This window comes from Elephantulus edwardii, unplaced genomic scaffold (assembly GCF_000299155.1).
Source record: "Elephantulus edwardii isolate Elephantulus edwardi_28Jun2011 unplaced genomic scaffold, EleEdw1.0 scaffold00015, whole genome shotgun sequence".
NCBI lineage: Eukaryota > Metazoa > Chordata > Mammalia > Macroscelidea > Macroscelididae > Elephantulus > Elephantulus edwardii.
The window spans coordinates 18,901,557-18,922,455 of NW_006399765.1; positions in this window are offsets into that span (position 1 = coordinate 18,901,557).

The window sequence follows — 20,899 nt, forward strand, 5'->3', positions numbered from 1 at the left end:
CACAAGGAGACGTCGGGCCAAAAGTCGCAGACTTTGGTTTCTGAAAATGGAGAGAGGGAGGCAGGGTTAGTAAAGCCAGGTCCCTAGAAGGCATCTCACTCTCAAAGTGCTCAGAGACCCAGGACTCTGTTTCCACTTAAATCTCTAGGCTCTTCAGGATAAATCACTTCTTGCCTTTCGAAACCCTACAGATTGTTCTCACTTTAAACCCTAGGCCTCCCTCCTGCCTCAAGAGGCCTCCCAGAGCCAGGCCTCTTGGGTCCTCCTAACACTCCTGATTCAGGGCCCTGTCTCCTTATGAGTCATGGCTTTGGTGAGGTGACCTCCACAGAATCTAGGCTCTGACCCCAAGGGCTTCATGAAGTGACAGAGGGGTCCCATCCTGCCTGGCTCTGCAGAGCTTTCAGGGTCCCTGAAAGGGAAGAGAATGCTTTTTGTCTCCTCTCTCTTCTCATCACTTCACTATCTCCAAGATTTCTACCCAGAAGTTACTGCTTTTGGGTTTCCTCCTGCTCCCATCAGAATCCTAGTCCTTCTGATGATAACTGGGACTTGGTCCAGGAGACCCCACATTTTGTTTGTCAAATGCCCTACATTTCTACATCTACCCACATCTCTGGATGTATTTATCCCTGGCAAATGTACACGAATGAAAGATTAAGTCTTTTCTTCTCTCATCTGCTTCAGCCGAGGGCACCTTTCACTGCTGTGCGCATCCTTGTTCTCTGGGATTGTGGGATGGAGAAGAAGCTATAGATAGTCCTTCCTCACCATTATTCCCAGAGTCAGCGAAGAAGCTAGAAGCCATGGTGTGGGAGGAGTCTGTGAGCTCGGGGCTGGGGATCAAAGTTGGATGCAGCTGAGAGTCTCATCTGCAGACCAGGCACAGCCCCGCAGGTCCTTTCCCAAAGCCCCCTCAGTCCATCACTTACTCCTCCTTTTCCTCCAGACACCACTTCCGTGGGCCTGCAGCTGCTGCAGCACCAACACATACAGGAGCAAGATGAGCAGGAGAGCCCGGGGCGTCATGACTACCGCTCAGGGAGCTGCTTCTGAGTGGAGCCTGGAAGTCTCTCCTGAAGCCCGCAGGGATGAAAAGCCAAGCAAGGATAATATTATCATCGGCCTGGCCCCTTGCTGCTGCCTCTGGTCAAATCGGGGTAATGCAACGGACCTCCCACTATTGCTGGCCTCTTTAGGGAGCTCTGGTGGCATGCTTCCTAAGGGTGTGGCAAGGCTAACTCAAATGCAGTGCCTCTCTGGAGGTTCGAATCCACTCGCGGCTCTGGGAGAGAAAGGTGGGCAATCTCTTCCCATGAGATTTCGAGGCTCCAGAAGCCACTGGAGGGGCAGCCATGCATTGATTCTGACACCACCTCAAAGAGATGGAGCGAGTTTCCGTCCCTTATCCCATTCTGGGCTCCTCCTGTCACTTAATAACCCTTTCCTTTTGCTTAAGATGCCCTCTTCAGGCATCTGAGGAAATTCAGCATTCTTTCCTCACAGAAAGACTTCGCCAAATAGGAATAGAGGGGAAATCCCTCAGACTTAGCATAGGTGCAAACCCAACACAGCATTACTCTCAATGGAGAGAGATTGAAAGAATTTCTCTTGTGACGTGGAACCTGATAAGGTTACCTTTTATCAGCACTCCTATAAAAGATTATCTCGAAAGTCCTACATAGAGCATCTCTTCCAATCAGTTGACCAGCAGCTGTCCTCCAAATTTCCTGCCATAGGCTGGTGAGTGCGTCCATGGCTGCATCTGTTAGTTGAAGCATGTCAATCGATGCCCCATTGTTTACTGGGATATTGATTGGCCTTATTTTTTCCTTTTTTTTTTTTTGCCAGTACCTTCAGTGCAGCTTGAACTTTTTCATGACCATTGGCCCTTGGTCATCTGGGACTTCCTGAAACATTTCCATGCTGGCCAATTATTTTTGATGCTTTGACTATGTTTTCCTCCATCTTCTTTTACTGTTTCCTGAATCATTTGCTATTTTGCCTAAAGCAGCTCTCAGTACTGCAACTCAAGGCTTGAATTTGTTTTTCTATCCTTTCAGCTTGAGAAATGCCGAATGAGTCCTTGACTTTTTTTGCTTCATTCCAGTTCTCTGCATATCCCTTTATAATACATTGCTTTGTCTTCTCAAGATGCCCTTTGAAATCTTCTGTTCAGCTCTTTCACTTCAGTGTCATTCTCCTCAAACCAACTTGACATGTAGATTCAATGCCATTTAAATAAAAATTTTAAAAAATGATTTTTTGAAATTTTTAATTGTAGTTTTAACAAAAGTTTACAGAAAAATTAGATTTTCATTCGTTGTTGCACATTTTTACCCCCTCTCCCTTCTTCCTTTCCCCCTCCCCTAGTTCATTTTTTTGTTTATTTGAAATATTCATTATTGCACAATTACCTCATTTTCTCCCCTCCCCCCAGTCCTCTTTTGCAATGTACCTCTTATTCTGGGCTATTGTCTTACATATAAAGCCTAATTACATATTCCTTTTAAACAGTTCTTTCCTCCATCTATTCCAGTGCAATGTTCATTATATATCCACTCTTTTTTTTTCTTTTCATTATCTATCCACTCTTATCCTATTCTCCCAAACCATCAACAAATGAATGGATAGAAAATGTATGGTATATTCATACAATGGAATACTACAGAGCACTGAAAACAATGAACTCATAAAGCATTATCCAACATGGGTGGCCCTGCAGGACATTGTGCTGAGTGAAATATCTCAGAAGCAAAAGGACAAATGCTGCATAGGACCACTGTCAAAAGAATTTTTTTTAAAGAACTCAGCAAGCAATTCTAAAATTTGTAAGAAAATGCAAACTCCTAGCCTTGCCGATTGCGATTAAGAGCATGAACTCAGCAGCCAAGTTCAAATCTCACTTCCACTGCATGATATACGAGACACCTTGTACATATAATTTTACCTCTCCCTCAGTTTCTTTGTCTGTAAAATGACACTTTGTCTGTAAACTGCACTGACCTCGTGAGATGTGTATGATAATGAAATGATTTGGTATACGTCAGTGTGGTATCAGGATTGGAGGGAGACTCATCAGCAATCTGTGTCATTCTGACGACACAACTTTGCTGAAAGTGAGGACGGTTTGAAATGTCTGCTACAGAATATCAAGGACTACAGTCTTTAGTATGGATTACATCTCAATACCAAGAAGAAAAGATCCTCACCAGTCCCAACAGTCAACATTATGATAAATGGAGAAGAGATTAAAGCTGTCAGTGATTTCATCTTGCTGGGATCAAAAATCAACATCCTTGGTACCAGTAGTCAGGAAATCAGGAGACACATTGCATTGGGCAAATACTGAAGAGCAATGATGCCATCTTGAAGACTAAGGTGCCATGGTCTTCTCATTCACCTGCTATGCATCAGAGAGCAGGACACTGAATAAGGATGGCAGAAGAATAATTACTTCCTTTGAGTTGTAGTGCTGGAGGAGAGTGCTGAATATCCCATGGACCACCAAAAGGACAAACAGACATGTCCTAGAAAGGATGTGGCCCGTGTGCTCCGTGGAGGCAGGGATGACAAAGCTTTATCTTTCCTACACTGGACATGTAACTAGGTGAGGCTATTCCCTGGAAAGGGACATTGTGCTTGAAAAGATGGCGGGACGGCACAGGATAGGGCAGGGTTCAGGATGACTGTTCACGACGTCACTGTGAGTCATACTCGATTCGACAGCACCTAATAACAACACACACATTGCTTCAAATTGTGCCTGGCACGAAGGACGTGTAATAGGGGCTAGTTATGATCCCTGCTATTACTGTTGTACTTAGTACACTCTTTCTCATGTTCCAGGATCAGTGTTTGCAGTACCACTGAAGGAGAGAGAAGTGAAATGAAGGCCTCTTTCATTTATTGCTTGCTTTAATGATTCTATCCTCGTGATTAAACAGAAATAGTTGCCCTACCTCTTCTATTCCTGTGATTTCTAGGTAAACATGGAACTCACTATCAGGAGTCTAATCGACCTGGGACTTTCAGCTTCATGGCTGGGTGCTCAAGCATTTACAGTTCAGCGAATCACCTAGTAATATCCAGTCCTCGCCTTTGGGAGAGGTGAGCTTAAAATCCGTTCAAGTATCAAGCCCAAAATAACAACTTCACCAAATCCAAGGTAATCAAGACTCTCCTGTCTGCTCTCTTCTGTATCATGAAATCTATGAAGGTGGGATTTCTTCTGGGGCTCCTCACAGCCTCCTGGCTGATTGTCCCGTTCATGTGCGGAATCGCTAAAATTAATGAGCTAACATGCAAAAACATCCACGGTAAGAACTTGAGGTGGAAGAGACATTTCAAGCGAAGGGAGAAGTTGTTGGGGAGGCGGGGAAATCTCCCATTCAAGTTGTCCAGATGGCTTAATCCTTCCTAATGCTTTTCATAAAGATCCTTTGACTAAAGGATCTTGCAGACGTTAGATGAAACAAAAACAAGCGATGGTGTAAGGAAATCTCTTTTTTTTTCAAGAAGTCCAAATAGGTGAATGTATTTCTCAACTATGAGGTTTGTGATAAACTTCAAAGAATCCTGATCATCAAGATTATGTGTTGGATGAGAGAAAAGGATGGAGGCTGAGCAAAGTGGATCTTTTTCCGTATCTGGGCTCTGGCATATGGTCGTACTTGAATCTGTGATCCTTGTTTAGAGGACCTCACTGTGTCGTATGAAAAGACACAATGCTTTCTTCCCTGCTGGCATGTTTACTGAGAACAGGAAGGTGCCACAGTCTATGCTAGGAGTGAGACACTCTTGCCAGGTAGCAGATGTATGTCTTCAATGACTTTTGTCAATTTCCCCATGTGGAAAATGTCCATCACAAAGAGAGCTACTTCAGAGAGTGGTTATTAGTACGAAATAAGATGACACAGCCAATTGAACTTGAATAATTTGCTTTACCAAAAAGTAAATTCAGAATAGCTGTGTAGGGTTTAGTTGGGGGAAGGGGGGGGGTTGCATAGCCAAATTCTCATACTGCCATTACAACCACAAGTGTGGCTGATTTGGTCACAGATTCCTTGACTCAACAATAAAAATGGGATTTGTCTCTGGGGAGAAGAAGAAAATATAGCAAGCTAGAGAAATCCTTATTGGGACTCTTTAGCAGTGTTTCAAAGATTGACAAGATCCACTTATCTGAAATCTGAGATCTTGATGGTGGAAAGAATGAAAACCAAGGAGTTCTAAAGTCTATGTCCTGCCATGCAGAGAAGGAGAGAGGGATGAAAATATGAAGCAGCAGGAGATAAGTGAACTTGGAAGAAATTGAAAAGTGGAAAAACCTCACCCTGTTGCACAAACTGGTGATACAGAAGCCTATTTCCTTGAGCACTGATTCTCCAAGTCACAGCTCAAGATCAGACAGAGCCTGCTACATACTTTTTTTTACCATTTTTAAAAATTGGTTTGCTTACAAAGTTTATATACATTGTGTTTGATTGTATGAAACACAATGTGAATGAAGAATTGTGTGCTACATACTTTTACATTGTCTAAGGGCGACTCTGTCAAGGACTTCAGCCTTCAATGTGGATTGAAGCTCAACATCAAGAAAATAAAGATTCTCATCACTGGCCTGATTGACAGCATCATGATAGATGGTGAAGAGATTGAGATTGTTAACAGCTTTAGTTTGCTTGGGTCCACAACCAGCATTCTTGGTACCAGCAGCCAGGAAATCAAGAGACAAATTGCATTGGGAAAATCTGCTGTCAGGGACTTCTTCAGAGTACTGAGGAGCAAAGAGGTCAGTCTGGAGACTAAGGTGCACCTGATCCAGGCCATAGTCTTCATAATTGCTTGTCATGCATCAGAGAGCTGGACCATGACTACGGATGAGGAAAGAGAACTGATGTCTTTGAGCTGTGATACTGGAAAAGAGTGTTGAATATACCACGGACTGCTAGGAGAACAGATTTGTCCTAGAGAGAGTGAAACCAGGGTGCTCCTTGGAGGCAAGGATTCTGAAGCTTCTTCTGACATACTTTGGGCATGTTGCAAGGAGGGACCAGTCCTTGGAAAGGGAAATCATGTTTGGAAGGGTGGAGGGACAAAGAAAGAGAGGAAGATGAGGTGGATTTATTCAGTCACTGGGGTAATGAGGGTAGGTATGTCAGAGACAGTTAAGTTAGCACAAGATAGAGTGGGTTTCAGGGCTGCTGTACAGAGGGTCGCTATGAGTAACAAGTGACTCAGTGGCACAAGAGTGACTCTACCAAGTGATCCTAATTACAGGAGAAAACCCGTTTTTTACCTTGTGACCTCTTTTTTTTATAACATTAAAAAATGGTTTTCATTTGAGAGAAAGTTTACAAATCCTGTGGGATTGTCATAGCCATATTATTTTAGCTCTTGTTTCCTGGAACAAAACTTCTCACTTAGTCTGAATGAAAGAAATATCTTTGGGTTTTGTGGGGTTTTTTAAAATAATATATTTTTTTCTTTTAATTGTAACTTTTACAAAAGTTTACAGAAAAGTTATATTTTCATTCATTCATTGTTGTATATTTTCTTCCCTCTTCTTCCCTTCCCCAACCCCAGTTCACTTTTTTAAAATTTATTAATTTTAATGAAAGTTTACAGAGACTTAGGGTTTCCAGTTATTCATTGTTGCCATTTTCTCCCTGCCCACCCACCTCTCCCCCAAACCACTCCTCCCCTTGAAAAGAAAAAGAAAAACTCTTTCATTGTTATGCAATCCCTTTACTCCCCAAGTTCACTTTTTAAATATTCGTTCATTGTTGGACAATTCCCCCTCATTGTCTCCCCCAGTCCTTTTTGCAATGCACCTCTTATTCTGGACTGTTGTCTTACATACAACGCCTAATCATATATTCCTTTTGAACAGTTCTTTCTTTCCTCTGTTCTGATACAGTGTTCATTATCAAGCCCATTTATAAAGCATCCATTTTTTTAAAAAACTAAAACCCCTACTGAGTCCTTGTCTCCACTTCCCCCCTGCTCCTCTCCACTAACACAGTGGTAATTCTCACACACAGATCCCTGTAAAATGGACATGGATCCTGGCAGCTGCTATGAGATTCACTTTCGTTATTTCTATAACAGAAGCTCCAGCCTATGTCAACAATTTTACTACACTGGCTGTGATGGTAACCGTAACAATTTCAAACTCAAAATAGAGTGTGAATTAGCCTGTGTTGAGGAATACCAAAGCAAAAAGTAAGTAATCCTATACCTCCCTGGATCCTTGGCACACAGTAGCAATGACTAAATTTCAAATAAATGAATGAGAGTTTATCAGAGTAACAGAAGGGACATTTAAAGAATAAGCGAGGTTTTAGGGAGTAGTTTTTTTGAGGTTGTTTTGTTTCATTTTGGTGTTTTGCTTCCCCTGAGATTAAACTGATCTACCTTAATCCAGGAAGAATTTCTAAAATCTATAACACAAGGGGAGCTCTGGTGGCCTAGTGGCAAAAAGCTGTACTGCAATCCCAGAGGTATGCAGTTCGAATCCACCAGATGCTCTGCCAGAGAAGGAGGGGCAATCTCCTGTACCAGTCAGATCTGATTTTTGTGTCTGTACACATTCACACACAAATAATAATAAAATAAAAATTAAAAAAATAAAACATATAACACAAATCTATTTTTCTCCTCCAGACACAATTAATGAGAAGATGTTTGTTCATGAAGCTACCTGATGGGTCACCGAAAATAAAGATGTAAGAAAATGCAGACCAGTTGGTGACCTTTGTAATATCTTTGTGATCCATGACAACTTCTCAGTCCTGCCATTTCCCTAGTCCTAATTTATCTTGCCTGAAGAACAATTGATAACCATTGACTTGAAAACACCTTTGAGGCACAATTTTCCATCCATGAATTTCTCTCCCTTTGCCTTATCCAAAGCTTCAGTGTTGATAGATCACACGTACTAACTGCCACGTTTATACTCCTGCGTTATCCCTCATACATGCAGCCCACACTTAATCTGCTTCCGGTTTGACTGCACGGTGTTTGTATCATTGCCCCATCAGTTAGTTAGTCGATGGAAGCAAATCTATGCTCCTCCTTGGCGTGTTGTTGTTGTTGTTATGTGCCGTCAAGTCGCTTGCGACTCATAGCGATCGCTAAGATTAAGTCAAACATCTCTGAACCTCTCGCTCCTATGTTAGTCCCTGAATTCCTAACAAAGCTTTCTTCGTCTTATTTCCTGACGCCTCATCCATCCCTCATGCTTGGAGAGGTGGTGGGTTGGCAAAAGAGAGCAAGAACCTCAGACAGATGGATTGACACAGCGACTGCTGCAGTGGGCCTGAGAGAGTGTCAGAAAGAGCGAGGATGGCACAGGACAGGACCGGGTTCAGATCTGTTGTTCGTAGGGTCCCTATGGGTCATACTCAACAGTACATGGCAACAACGTCCATCAGTCACATCCTGGACCAGTGATGACTAGGATCAACATCAAAGACTGTAAACCAGCAAGACTCTGTAACTTGACGCAAAAGTGTGCTCTATGTTCAATCTTAGGATCTAGAAAACAAATGCCTTAAGCTGAGGCATTTTTCAGTGAAAATGCTGGGGGTCACATAAAATCACATCAGTGGAAGAGGTGGTGGAATTCTTGCTTTCCATGTAGGAGTTCTAGGTTAAATTCCTAGCTGTTGTTGTTAGGTGCCAGTCAGTGGAGTACCACTCATAGTGACCTTATGAATGACAGATCTGAACCCTGCCCTATCCTGTGTCATCTCTGACACACTGGAGCCCATTGCTACAGTCACTGTATCAAGCCATCTGTTTGAAAGTCTTCCTCTTTTGCACTGGCCCTCCACCTTTCCAAGCATGAGCCTCTCCTAGCAACTAGCCCAACGTGGGTGAGAAGCTTTAGTACCTTTGCCTTCAGGGAGCACTCTGGCTGCACCTTCTCCAAGATATTTCTGTTTGTTCTCTTGGCGGTCCATGGGATATTCGGTACTCTTCTCCAACACCACAGCTCAAAGGCTTCAATTCTTCTTCTGTCATCTTTAGTCATTGTCTGGTTCTCAGCTACATAGCAAGTGATTGAAAAGACGGTGGCCTTTTTCAGCCAGCTGGATTCAGGCATTGCCACAAGAATCTGTCTCAGCCAATACTCCCTCAGTAAGGCAGTCACTCATCAAGGCAGAGAGCCTTTGAGAGGTGAGGGGACGCCCTCCCATAGGTCGCTTGCTTCTGCCTCCAACCAGTTCTTAGAGAAGTGACAAAAGTAGACAGCAGGTGTGGAGATGAATAACTAAAGTGAAGACCAAGAATCTTAGGAAGAAAGAGAAAGGAACCGCATGCTGGTGAGACAATGAAATAAATGGCCACTCAGGACAGAGGGCTGGGCACTGAGGAGTGGGGTGTACGTCCGGTGAAAGGTTTCAAGTTGTACTTTTTAAGGAGCTGACGTAAGAACAACATTCTTCCCAGGGCAAAGATCTAGATAAGTTAGTGTTTGCTCTGCCCAGTCAGTGGTAGCTAGTCCCACTATGGTAGGTGAGAAAAGAGGAGTTGAATTTCAGCATTTCTTTTGTAATATTATGTATTTTATTTACACTTACAACTGTTCTTAGAGAGAGCCCAAAATTTCTTTCCCTTTGCCTTATCTGAAGCTTCAACACTGATAGATTACATCTAATAACTGACATGTTTATACTCCTGAGCTATCCCTCGTACATGCAGCCTGTACTCTGCTCAGTCCCAATTCAAATGCAATGAGTCTTGAGCTTTTTCTGTGGATGGAGTACTATGTAACACTGTTGTTATATGCCATCAAGTCGCCTGCATCTCATAGCAACCCTATGGACAACGGCGCTAACCCCTGCTCTGTCCTGGGCCAATCTTATTGTCTCTGACACACCCATCCCGATTACCCCAGTCACTGACTAAATCCATCTCATCAAAGGTCTTCCTGTCCTACGCTGTCCCTTCACCCTCCCAATCATGACTTCCCTCTCCAAGGACTGGTCCCTCCTTGCAACATGTCTAAAGTATGGCAGATGAAGCTTCAGAATCCTTGCCTCCAAGGAGCAGCCTGGTCTCACCCTCTCTATGATAAACCTGCTTGTTCTACTGCAGATAAAAAGTGCATGAAATACTGCACAACATGGATGAATCTAGAGGCAATTTGCTGAAAGGCACAAGCATTCACAAAAGGAAAATTAGGGTTTATCACTAATATAAAAAGCTAAGGAAGATTTTACTTACACACAGGATCATTCTTGGATGGTTACTATGGATGGGAAGGCGGGGAGAAGGAATAAAAAGTGGTAAGATAAATTGGGTGAAGGAAAAGGCAAAATACAGTAAGAGTTGATTGCTGTTGTTGTTATGTACCATCAAGTCAGAACCTGAGCCTCCAGCAGGTTTTCAGAGGCAGTAAATCGCATGGAAGGAAAAGGTTGCCTAACTTACCTCCACGTTGCAGCTGATGGACTTGAATGATGTGCCTGCAGGCTGGCAACACAACTCCTTACTGATGCTGTTATTGTTGTTAGGTGCCATCGAGTCGATATGACTAATGGAGACCCTATGAACCACAGATCTGAACCCTGTGCTACTCTGTGCCATCCTCATCATTTCTGACTATTTGAGCTCGTTGCTGCAGTCCCTGCATCAATCCACTTGGTTGAGGGTCTTCCTCTACTTTGCCATGTGTATCCTGAGGTTTCTGGCATTTCTTATTGCCACAGTTAAAGGTTTTGCTGTTCTTTGATGATGAGAGGAAAAGCCGCATGCTGAATGTTTTGAAATGGGAGCCTGGACTAATTGAGGAATTCTGTCTTTATGATCTTTGCCTCCAAAGAGCACTCTGGCTGTATTTTTTCCGAGACATATCTGTTTGGTTTTATGACAGCCCATGGGCTACTCAGCACTCTTCTTCAAAACTCAACTCAACTGTAATTAATGTTATAAAGCAAAATGTCTATGACTTATTGAATGGAAAAAAATAGTATGATTGGTAACTTTCACTAAAGTAAAAGAAAAAAGTGTTTATAACCCCCCCCAAAAAAACCAAATAAATGGGAAAATGCATTTTAAAAAAACCTGTGTGATAGGTATATTTTCAACAACATCTACATAGAGTAGTTTCTAAAGTTGACTATTTCTCAGATTATGCCATGATGTTTGGTTCCTGAGTTTGAAAGTTTATGGTCATTGTTTTATGCGACATCCCAGTTATTTGACCAGTAAAAAGTTTAGTGTTTCTTTCTGTTTTACTTCCTAGTTTGTTGACAAGACCTAGGTTCTTAAAAGTTTGCAAGCAGTCACCAAAGCCATAGCAATTCATCTCTATTTATTTGAACAACAGAACCAGGAGAACCAAGAACAAGAGGAGGAAAAGGAATGTATGGCTAATCACCTCCATGAATAGCTGCCTTCTTTGCCATGAGACCAGCAGAAATGGATGGTGCCCAGCCACCATCACTAAACATTTTTATCAATGACTCCGTAGAAAAGTCTTGATGAAAAGGGGGGAAATGCAGAACAGAATTTGAAATTCTCTTGTACAATAAACTTTCTGGAGTCATAGAGGGTAGATAAACCCTTGAAACTATTCTTCTGATATAATCTCTAAGCTTTGAACCAAAAGCGTCCCCTGAAATAATCTTAAAACCAAACAATAACTTTGCTCAACTAGTGTAAAAAAAAAAATCTTTATTGAGTGTTGTGTTCTGAGACCTATCAACAGAAGATCCATTTGCCAAAGTAACTTGACAGCACAGGACAATATAATAAGAGAGTCTACGTCATGGGCTGCAGGTGTAATGCACCTGCTCATAAAATCTAGCAGGTACAGCAAGCTCTGGTGGCCTAGTGGCAAGAAGCTGCACTGCAATCCCAGAGGTGCATGGTTCAAATCCACCAGATTCTCTGCTGGAGGAGGAACAATCTCCTCCTGTACCAGTCAGACCTGATTTGGTGGTACACACAAAAAATAATAAAAAATAAAATTAAAAAAAAATCTAGCAGGTACATGGAGCTAAGGGAGCTCTCTCTGGTGGTCTGGTGTGTAATGAGTTGCACTGCCACCAAAGGCAGGTAGTTTGAATCCACAAACTCTGTGGGAGAAAGATGGACACTCTCCTCCTGTGCAATTTAAAGTCTCTGAAAACCCACTGGAGGGTCAACCATGAGTCAGTCCCCACTTGATGGCAATGAATAAGGGAGCTAGGTCATTTCTAGTCAAATAGGACTCTTCCATCATTTTGATGGGCTGCTAATGGGTTCGTTGTATACTTTCCTCAAACATATTTCCTTAAGGGACCTTTATCATACAAATCAAGGAGTTAATGGGCCTCACTGCTTTCCACCTCATAGCATTTTCACCTGTGGTCTTGTACACTACACACCGCATTGGAATGGAACATCTTATCTTCTCTCTCTGGGAACATGCAGTTCAAAACATCCACTCCCACGCTTGCTTGTGGATATATAGGCCGCTCAAGAACATAGTCCTAAGGTGTCTAGGATTCTGGACCATGTTTATTCCTCTTAGCCTTGCCCTCTCATACCCAAGCTGCCACTCCTCAGAGTTTCAACTCTTTTACATAATTTCATTCAGAAAACTGTAAGTGGACATCATGTCTCATTTGTGGCCTAATGGTAAAAAGCTAAACTCCAATCCCAAAGACTGATGGTTCTAATCCACCAGCTGCTCCACTGGAGAAGGAAGGGCAATCTCCTCCCTTTGCGTTACAGCCTCTGAAAATCTGCTAGAGGGTCAGCTGTGAGTTGGTTCCAACTTGATGGCACACAACAACAACAGCATCACATGGCAACAGTAAATCTTCTAGAAAAGACTTCTTGAAAGTGTAAAACGTAATTATGTGAATTTAAGGGTTAACATATGCTTGATTAAAACTATGGTCAACTGCCTTCTGTGTACATGTAAACTGAACAATAAGTAAAGAAGATCAAAGACAATTGGACGTGTTTGAATTATGGCATTGACAAAGAATATTGAATCCATCATGTCCCACTAGAAGAACAATTCTGTTTTGGAAGAAATACAACCAGAATGCTCCTTAGAAGCAAGGGTGATGAGATTTTGTCTCACATAGCTCTGGTGACCTGGTGGTAAGAAGCTTCAATGCAATCCCTAAAGTACCCAGTTTGAATCCACCAGCCGCTCTGTGGGAGAAGGATGACCAGTCTCTGTCTGTGTAATTAACCGCCTCTGAAAATGTGCCAGATGATCAGCTATGGGTCAGTTCCGACTTGACGGTACACAACAACATCTGTAGACATGTGATCAGGAAGGGTCAGTCCCTGGAGAAAATCATTATGCTTGATGCAATAGAGGATTAGTGGAAAGGAGCTAGATCCTCCATGAGAAAGATAAACACATTGGCTGCACCAATGGGCTCAAACGACAATTATGAAGATGGGGAAAAGGCCAGGCAGTGTTTCCTTCTGTTGTACAGAGGGACCCCGTGAGTGTGAACTGACTAGAAATGACCTCACAGTGGTAACACAGGACGGAGCCCTGGTAGCGCTATGGGGAAGTTAATTCTAAGGCTCACCTAGCCATTGGCTCTGCAGGAGACAAGACCCAGAGATCTCCTCCCATGGAAAATTACAGCCTAGGAAACTCTTTTCTGTCATATGGGATCTCTATGCTTCGGAGTTTTCTACACAGCAAACAAAATCTGCCATATGGTCTAGTTCAGTGGAGATATTAAGTCATTTTATTATTATTACATTACCATTCGGGGCAAGATCATTAACATGCAAGGGAAGATCATAAATTAAACAAATATAATCCAGGCATGCAAAACTACATTATATTATGGTAAATTGAAGCTGATTCTGGTATCTTGCATATAAATTTCAATATCACTATATTTCCCCCACCACTCATCTGTGTCTGTTGTATTGTGGTGGTTTATAAGTTGCTATGATATGGTCAACAGACTAGAAGAGAGAGATGGAGAGATAGATATAGAGACAGATGATAGATAGATAGATATGGAGAGATATAAAGATGATAGATGATAGATAGATTAGATAGATTAGATAGATAGATAGATATGGAGAGCTAGAGAGAAAGATGATAGATAGATAGATAGCTAGATAGATAGATATGGAGAGATAGAAAGATGATAGATAGATAGATAGATAGATAAGAGAGATTTTTATAAAAGTGATCTAACAGAATGCAAAAACAATACTACACATTGGTAAAATCCTACTAAAGATTTTTAAAATATTGGAGCAGTACATCAGCAGGGAACTGCCAGGAATTCAAGCTGAATTTAGAAAGCGTAGTGGAACAAAAGATGTAATTGTTGATGTTAGCTGGAACTTGGCTGAAAGTAGAGAATGCCAGAAAGATGTTTACTAGTGTTTTATTAACTATGCAAACATATTTGGTCGTATGGGTAGTAAGAAATATGGATAACATTGAAAAAAAATGGGAATTCCAGGACACTTAATTGTGCTCATGTGGAATCTGGGTTTATACCAAGAAACAATTGTTCATTTAAAATTGGGAAAGGTGTGCCTCAGGATCGTGTCCACTCATATCTATCCAGTCTGTATGATGAGCAAATAATCCAAGGCGCTGGACTGTGGACTATCCCAAGAATGTGGCATCAGGGTTGGAGGAAGACTCAACAACAACCTGCAGGATGCAGATGATACAAACTTGCTTGCAGAAAATGGGGAAGACTTGAAGCACATGTTGATGAAACGAAAAGACTGTGGTCTTCAGTACGGATGGCACCTCAACATAAAAAAGGAAGATCCTCACAACTGGACCACTAAGGAACAGTATAATAAATGGAGAAAAGGCTGAAGTTGTCAAGGATTTCACTTTACTTGGATCTACATGGTCAACAGCCAAGGAAGCAAGAAGTCAAGAACTAACTCAGTCCCACAGGAATAAATATTATATAAAACCATTATTGTAGAATAAGCATAAGGATCGAAGAAGGGTGGGAGAGGGTGGAAGCAGAGCAACGAGGATGTGCAGGGAGAGGAGGGGATTAACCATGGGGTTGTACAATTTGTTGGGTGAGAGGGATGAGGGAAATTTGAAGAATCTGTTCTTGAAAACAATGGATTCGAATTTTGTGAATAAACTAGTTATTGGTTATAGTTGTTAAGTGCCGTCGAGTTGTAGGTGACTCATAGCGACCCTATGAACGAAAGTCCTCAACTTTTGTGATTTTCATCCTCTCTCCAGGTTCATAGGGTTTCCAGAGGCAAGCTATTTCGGAAGTGGATGCCACTCCTGCCTCCAAGCTTGTTTTAATCAGGGAGCTCCACCAAACACTGTCTGCCATGGGTAACCATTATCGCATTTAACACATCAGTGTCACAGTGTTCAGCTTCACAGCAACCACAGGTTACCTCTGTATGGCGAGTGGATACACTAGGGCTATACGACCTAGAAGAATGTTTCACCAAAAACAGTGGGGAAAAAAGGCCTGAGGGCCGCGGATTAAAAGTCACCCACCTTTGGCTTGGTAGCATCACTTTCTGTCCACTAGGCCAGCTGATCTCTCTATATATTGATATCACTGTTTTTAAGTGCTGTCGAGTCGTAGGCAACTCATAGCGACCGTATGAACTAAAGGTCTCAACACTAGCAGAAAATAAAAAAAGAAAGTAAATGATGTAATGGGCAGATCTGCTGTCAGGATCTTCTTTAAAGTGCTAAAAGGCAAAGACATCATTTTAAAGACTAAGACATGCCTGATCCAAGCTATAGTATTTTCTTTTTCTTTTTTCAAGCCATCGTGTTTTCAGTTGGTTCACACGCATGTGAAAGCTGGACAGTGAGTAAAGAAGGCTGAAGAAGAACTGATGCTTTTGCACTGTGGTGTTGACGAAGAGTACTGACTGGCAAAAGAACAGATTCATCTGTCTTGGATGAAAGACAGTCAGAATGCTCCTTGAAAGCAAGGATAATGACCCCCCCCCCAACCTCACGTGCTTTGAACATGGTATCAAGAAGACCTACTGTCCAGAGGACATCGTGCTTAGAAAAGCAGAGGGACAGTGACATGGAACGACCCTCAACAAGATGGCTTTAACACAGTGGTGGGTTTAAACACAGAACAGATTGTAAGGGCGGTGCAGAGCAGGACCAGGTTTCCTTCTGTTGTGCACGAGGGCAGAGCCAACTCAAAGGCCCCTAAGAACAATACCCTTTGCATCTAAACCCTTGCATTCTTAATTGAGGAAGAACGGGTTACTAGAAAAACCGGTCCTGTTCACTGACCTGGGACCACTCAGTAATAAATGGGATGGTCCGTACCCTTGACCAATCATGTGATCTCACTTAATCGTGTGACGGACAGATTCCTTCTAGATTTCCTAGCTGTAAGTCCACTGACCGTCTTTCAGCCAATTATGAATTTGTGTCACCTTTGGTTCTTGCTCCAACAATGCTAGAATCTAGAAGATTCTGGTAGGTAACAGTTTTCACTCTCCGACGGTAGATGCTTCCCTGATCCAGACAGTCTGGCCCTCAATAAACTTCATTTGCTTTTTAAAAACAAAATAGGATCAGGGAGCTCTGATGGCCTAGTGGCAAGAAGCTGCACTGCAATCCCAGATGTACATAGCTAAAATCCACCAGATGCTCTGCTGGAGACAGAGAGGCAATATCCTCCTGTACCAGTCAGATCTGATTTGATGGTACACACACGCAAAAATAATAAATTTCTTTAAAAAAATAGGATCAAGTCTTCGAATCTACACCTTCCAGTGAAATGGAAGATTTTCTTCCTCCAGGGATATGCGCTTCAGGTCATTGCCAGATTTACACTTCATCCAAAATGCCAAGGCGGCAGGAGGTATTATTTATTAGACCTTCTCCCACTCAGTTCTGCCATTACCCTGTCTTTTACCTACCAGGATCTGAGCTGGTTAGCACAAAAGGTAGAAATGTGGACTTTGTTGGAACCAAGGAGTAAGATACCTCCACATCCCCTCCCTCCTGGCCTGGAAATCACCCCTTGCCTCACCCTCACTTACATGATCGTGTAACGAAAAACTAAACTCATTGCAACTGAGTTTGAACTCATAGTTGACTCTCCAGAGGGTCTTAGAGAAGCTCTGGTATATTCACACAATGGAATACTACGCTGCATTGAAAAACAAGGAACTCATGAAATATTATGCAAAACGGATGACCCTGGAGGACATTATGCTGAGTGAAAGTCACAAAAGGACAAATATTGCTTAGAGCCACTGTTGTAAAACGGGACTGACACCAGGCTTGAGGAAAGACAGAAAAGGAGAGGAGGAAAGATGTATACTGCATTGAAACAGATGAGAGAACTGTTTAAAAGGGATATACGGAGTCCAGAGTGAAGGCTGCACAGTGGAGTGGACTTGGCAGGAGAGATTGCATAACAATGAAAGAGTTTTTCTTTCTTTTCAGGAAGAAGAGTGAATTGGGTGGGAGGGGGTAGGTAGGGAAAAATGTGCAACAATGAATGACTGGAAACCCTAAAACTCTGTAAACTTTCATTAAAATTAATTTTTTTTTAAAAAAAAATAAATTGTAAATCTCAGGGGAGGAAACTGTCTATCTTTCCGCCACTCCTCGTCCCCCAAACACTGGTGAATTTGAAACACCAGTGAGGCACCATCTTTGGGTTCATGCAGCTCCCCAAGGACTACACAAATGGGCCCCCTTTATTGTGTAATAAGCATCGATATTACAGCCTGTACCCTTCATCTGCTAGATCACCTTTTGAAGTCTATTAATAAAAACATCAGGAAAGACCTTTAAAAACAACATCCTAGGGTGGAGGGAGAGGCTAAAAGAAATGGAAAAGACCCAGTGGGAACCTGAGAAGATAGGGTAATGGTGGGCAGAGTTCAATGGTGATTAATTTTATAAAACAGAATGAGCATGATTGCATGAAACACGATTTGAATGAAGAATAGTATACCAACTTTGTAAGCACTACTATTTTTTAAAAATAAAGTGTAAAATAGAATGGACATGAATGACTGTATCTATCTCTGTTTGGGTCTTTTTTTTTACTGTTGTTAAAGGTTTATCTATCGGAATTACAAATTTTAAAATTTCCCCATAACCCCATAACTTTAGTGGTTCTCTTTTCCTAAAATTCATTTCAACAATACTTTATACTTTCTTTTTATTTCTGTTGTTCTTGTAATTCACTCCAGGATCCAGGGCTAAAGGCTTAGTTCTTTTATTATCACGATTTTAGGATCTAAGGGGAGGAAATTGGTATGAAAACACTGACAATTCTTTATTTGTAAGTATTCATTGTGTGGATACTAAGGTCTTAAGCCGTGAGCAATCATGATTTTTAGAACAAGGGGAGAAAGAGAGGCTGAGGTGTGTTTACAGGTAGGGTCCTGGGAAGTAAATATCATCTCAAGCTCCATGGCTGGGTACCCAAGCACTTACTGTCCTGCTCACTGCAATGATTCTGCATGAACCAGAATCTTGCCCAGGCTTGGGCCCTGGGGAGACAAAATCAGAGACAGTTCAACTCCTCCCAAGAGAAGGAGCTCCACCTTCAAGATATTTCAGCCCATTCCAAGTCTCTCCTCTCTGCCATCGAAGACACCATGAAGCTGAGCTGGACCCACTTTATTCTGTGGTTCCTCACTTATTCCATTCTCCTCCGCACACTTCTAGGAGCCCTGCCAAGACCTCTTAGAGAAAACTTGTGTGAAAGTGGACATCTTGGAGGTAAGGCAAAGTAGGAAGGACAAACTAGGAAACCATCAGGAAGCAGAGAGAGGTGTAGGGCAGCCTTGGGGATACTAGTGCCAGCACCCAGAAATCAAGTCCTCCTCGGGTCTTCTTCAAGTCCATGGCCCTGGAGTGTGTGACTCAGCGAGTTAATGGTTCCTTCTACAGATCGGAGAGGAAGAAAGAATCAGCTTGAGTTTCCTTCATGGACAGGGTCTTTTAAAGGATTTTGGTACAAGAGGAGTGAGGAGTGTGAAAATTTGGTTTTGAGGAGTGTGAGAATTTGCTTTGATGCCAGAAAAGCCGCCCAGAAATTCTTTTTTTAAATATTTTATTTTATTATTTTGTGTGTGTGTGTACCGTCAAACCAGATCTGACAGGTACAGGAGGAAATTGTTCCTCCTCCTCTGGCAGAGCATCTGGTGGATTCGAACCATGTACCTCTGGGATTGCAGTGCAGCTTCTTGCCACTAGGCCACCAGAGCTCCCTAGGAATTCTTCTTTGTTGGTATGTGCATGTGTATGTGTAATAGATGAGATTCAATCCTGTTCAACACTTGGTGGCAACTGCCATGAAGTACCCTATGGAAACAAAGAAACAGAGACCATCACTTGCATGTTTCATTTGCATGCTTACAACACTCATATTCTGTTAACTTCAAATCACTTACTCTTTTTTCGAATTATAATGGACCCCCATGAAAGAGACAGAGTAATGAGTTAGGGCTGTAGTTGGGATTCAGGAACACTGACATTAACCCTTTTTTTTAAGGTTTTTAAAAATTCATTTTAGTTAAAGATTACAGAGACTTAGGGTTTCCATTCATTCATTGTTGCACTTTTCTCCCTGTCCACCCTCCCCCCAATTTGCTCTTTTCTTTGAAAAGTAAAAGAAAAATTATTTCTTTGTTATACAGTCCCTCCATGTATGCCTTTTAAACAGTTCTCTCCCTCATCTGTTTCGATGCCATATACATTATTTATCCCCTTTCTCAGTCTTCCCTCAACCCCGTTTTACAACAGTGTTCCTATGCAATATTTGTCCTTCTGTGACTGAGATATTTCACTCAGCATAAAGTCCTCCAGGGTCACCATTTTGTATAATATTTCATGAGTTCTTTGTTTTTCAATACAGCACAGTATTCCATTGTGTGAATGTACCACAACTTCTCTATCCATTCGTTTGTTGATGGGCACTTAGGTTGTTTCCAACTCTTTGCTATTGTGAACAAAGCTGCAATAAACATGGGTGTACATATATCTGCTTGGGTGGTGGTTATGGTTTCTTTAGGGTATAGTCCCAGTAGTGGAATTGCTGGGTCAAATGGTATTTCTATTTGCAACTTTTTGAGCAAGTGCCATACCGCCTTCCACAGTGGTTGTACCATTTTACACTCCCATCAATAGCGAATAAGGGTTCCAGTTTCTGCACAGCCTCGCCAGCATTTGTTGTTTGCTGTTCTGTTAAATTCTGCAATTCTGACTGGGGTGAGATGATATAGTTGTTTTGATAACCTTTTTTGTTTATTTGTTTGTTTTCAACTTGCTCATCACCGTCCCTCCTCTAATCACCTACCCACCTGGGGTCATCAGTACGCAAAGGTGAGTCTAAATAGGTGAGCAAAAGGGGACTGACCGGGAGGAGGCACACGGGCCCTGATGGAGGGAAGGAGTACTCAACAGGCCGCATGCTTTAAGCCTTTGCATCTAAGTTGATGTAGATGAGAAAGGGTCTTTTTCACTTGTATGCTTACAGAGACCCTCTAGGGGTAAAAGGAAGGGTTCGGAATTGTGTGTACTTGGTAGGACAGATAAAACAGTCTCTTCCACTAACATGCGGAACACGAGGAGATTCAGGAAAGGGGATATGGAAATGAATACTCTGAAGGGTGGAAGAAGACAGAAGTCTTTGATTCCTCCACTGTCATTATTGTTAGGTACCATCAAGCTGACCGTGACCCTTAGCATCTCTAAGCACAATCGCTCTGAACCCTGTCCTATCCTGAGCCAACCTCACTGTCTCCAGTGCACCTACCCCAGTGACTGAGTCAATCCATCTCATCCAGGTCCTCGTCTCTTGCGTTGTCCCTCCACCCTCCCAAGCATGATGCCCTTCTCCAAAAACTGCTCCCTCCTGGCCACATGCCCAAAGTATGTGAGACATGGAGCTTCAGA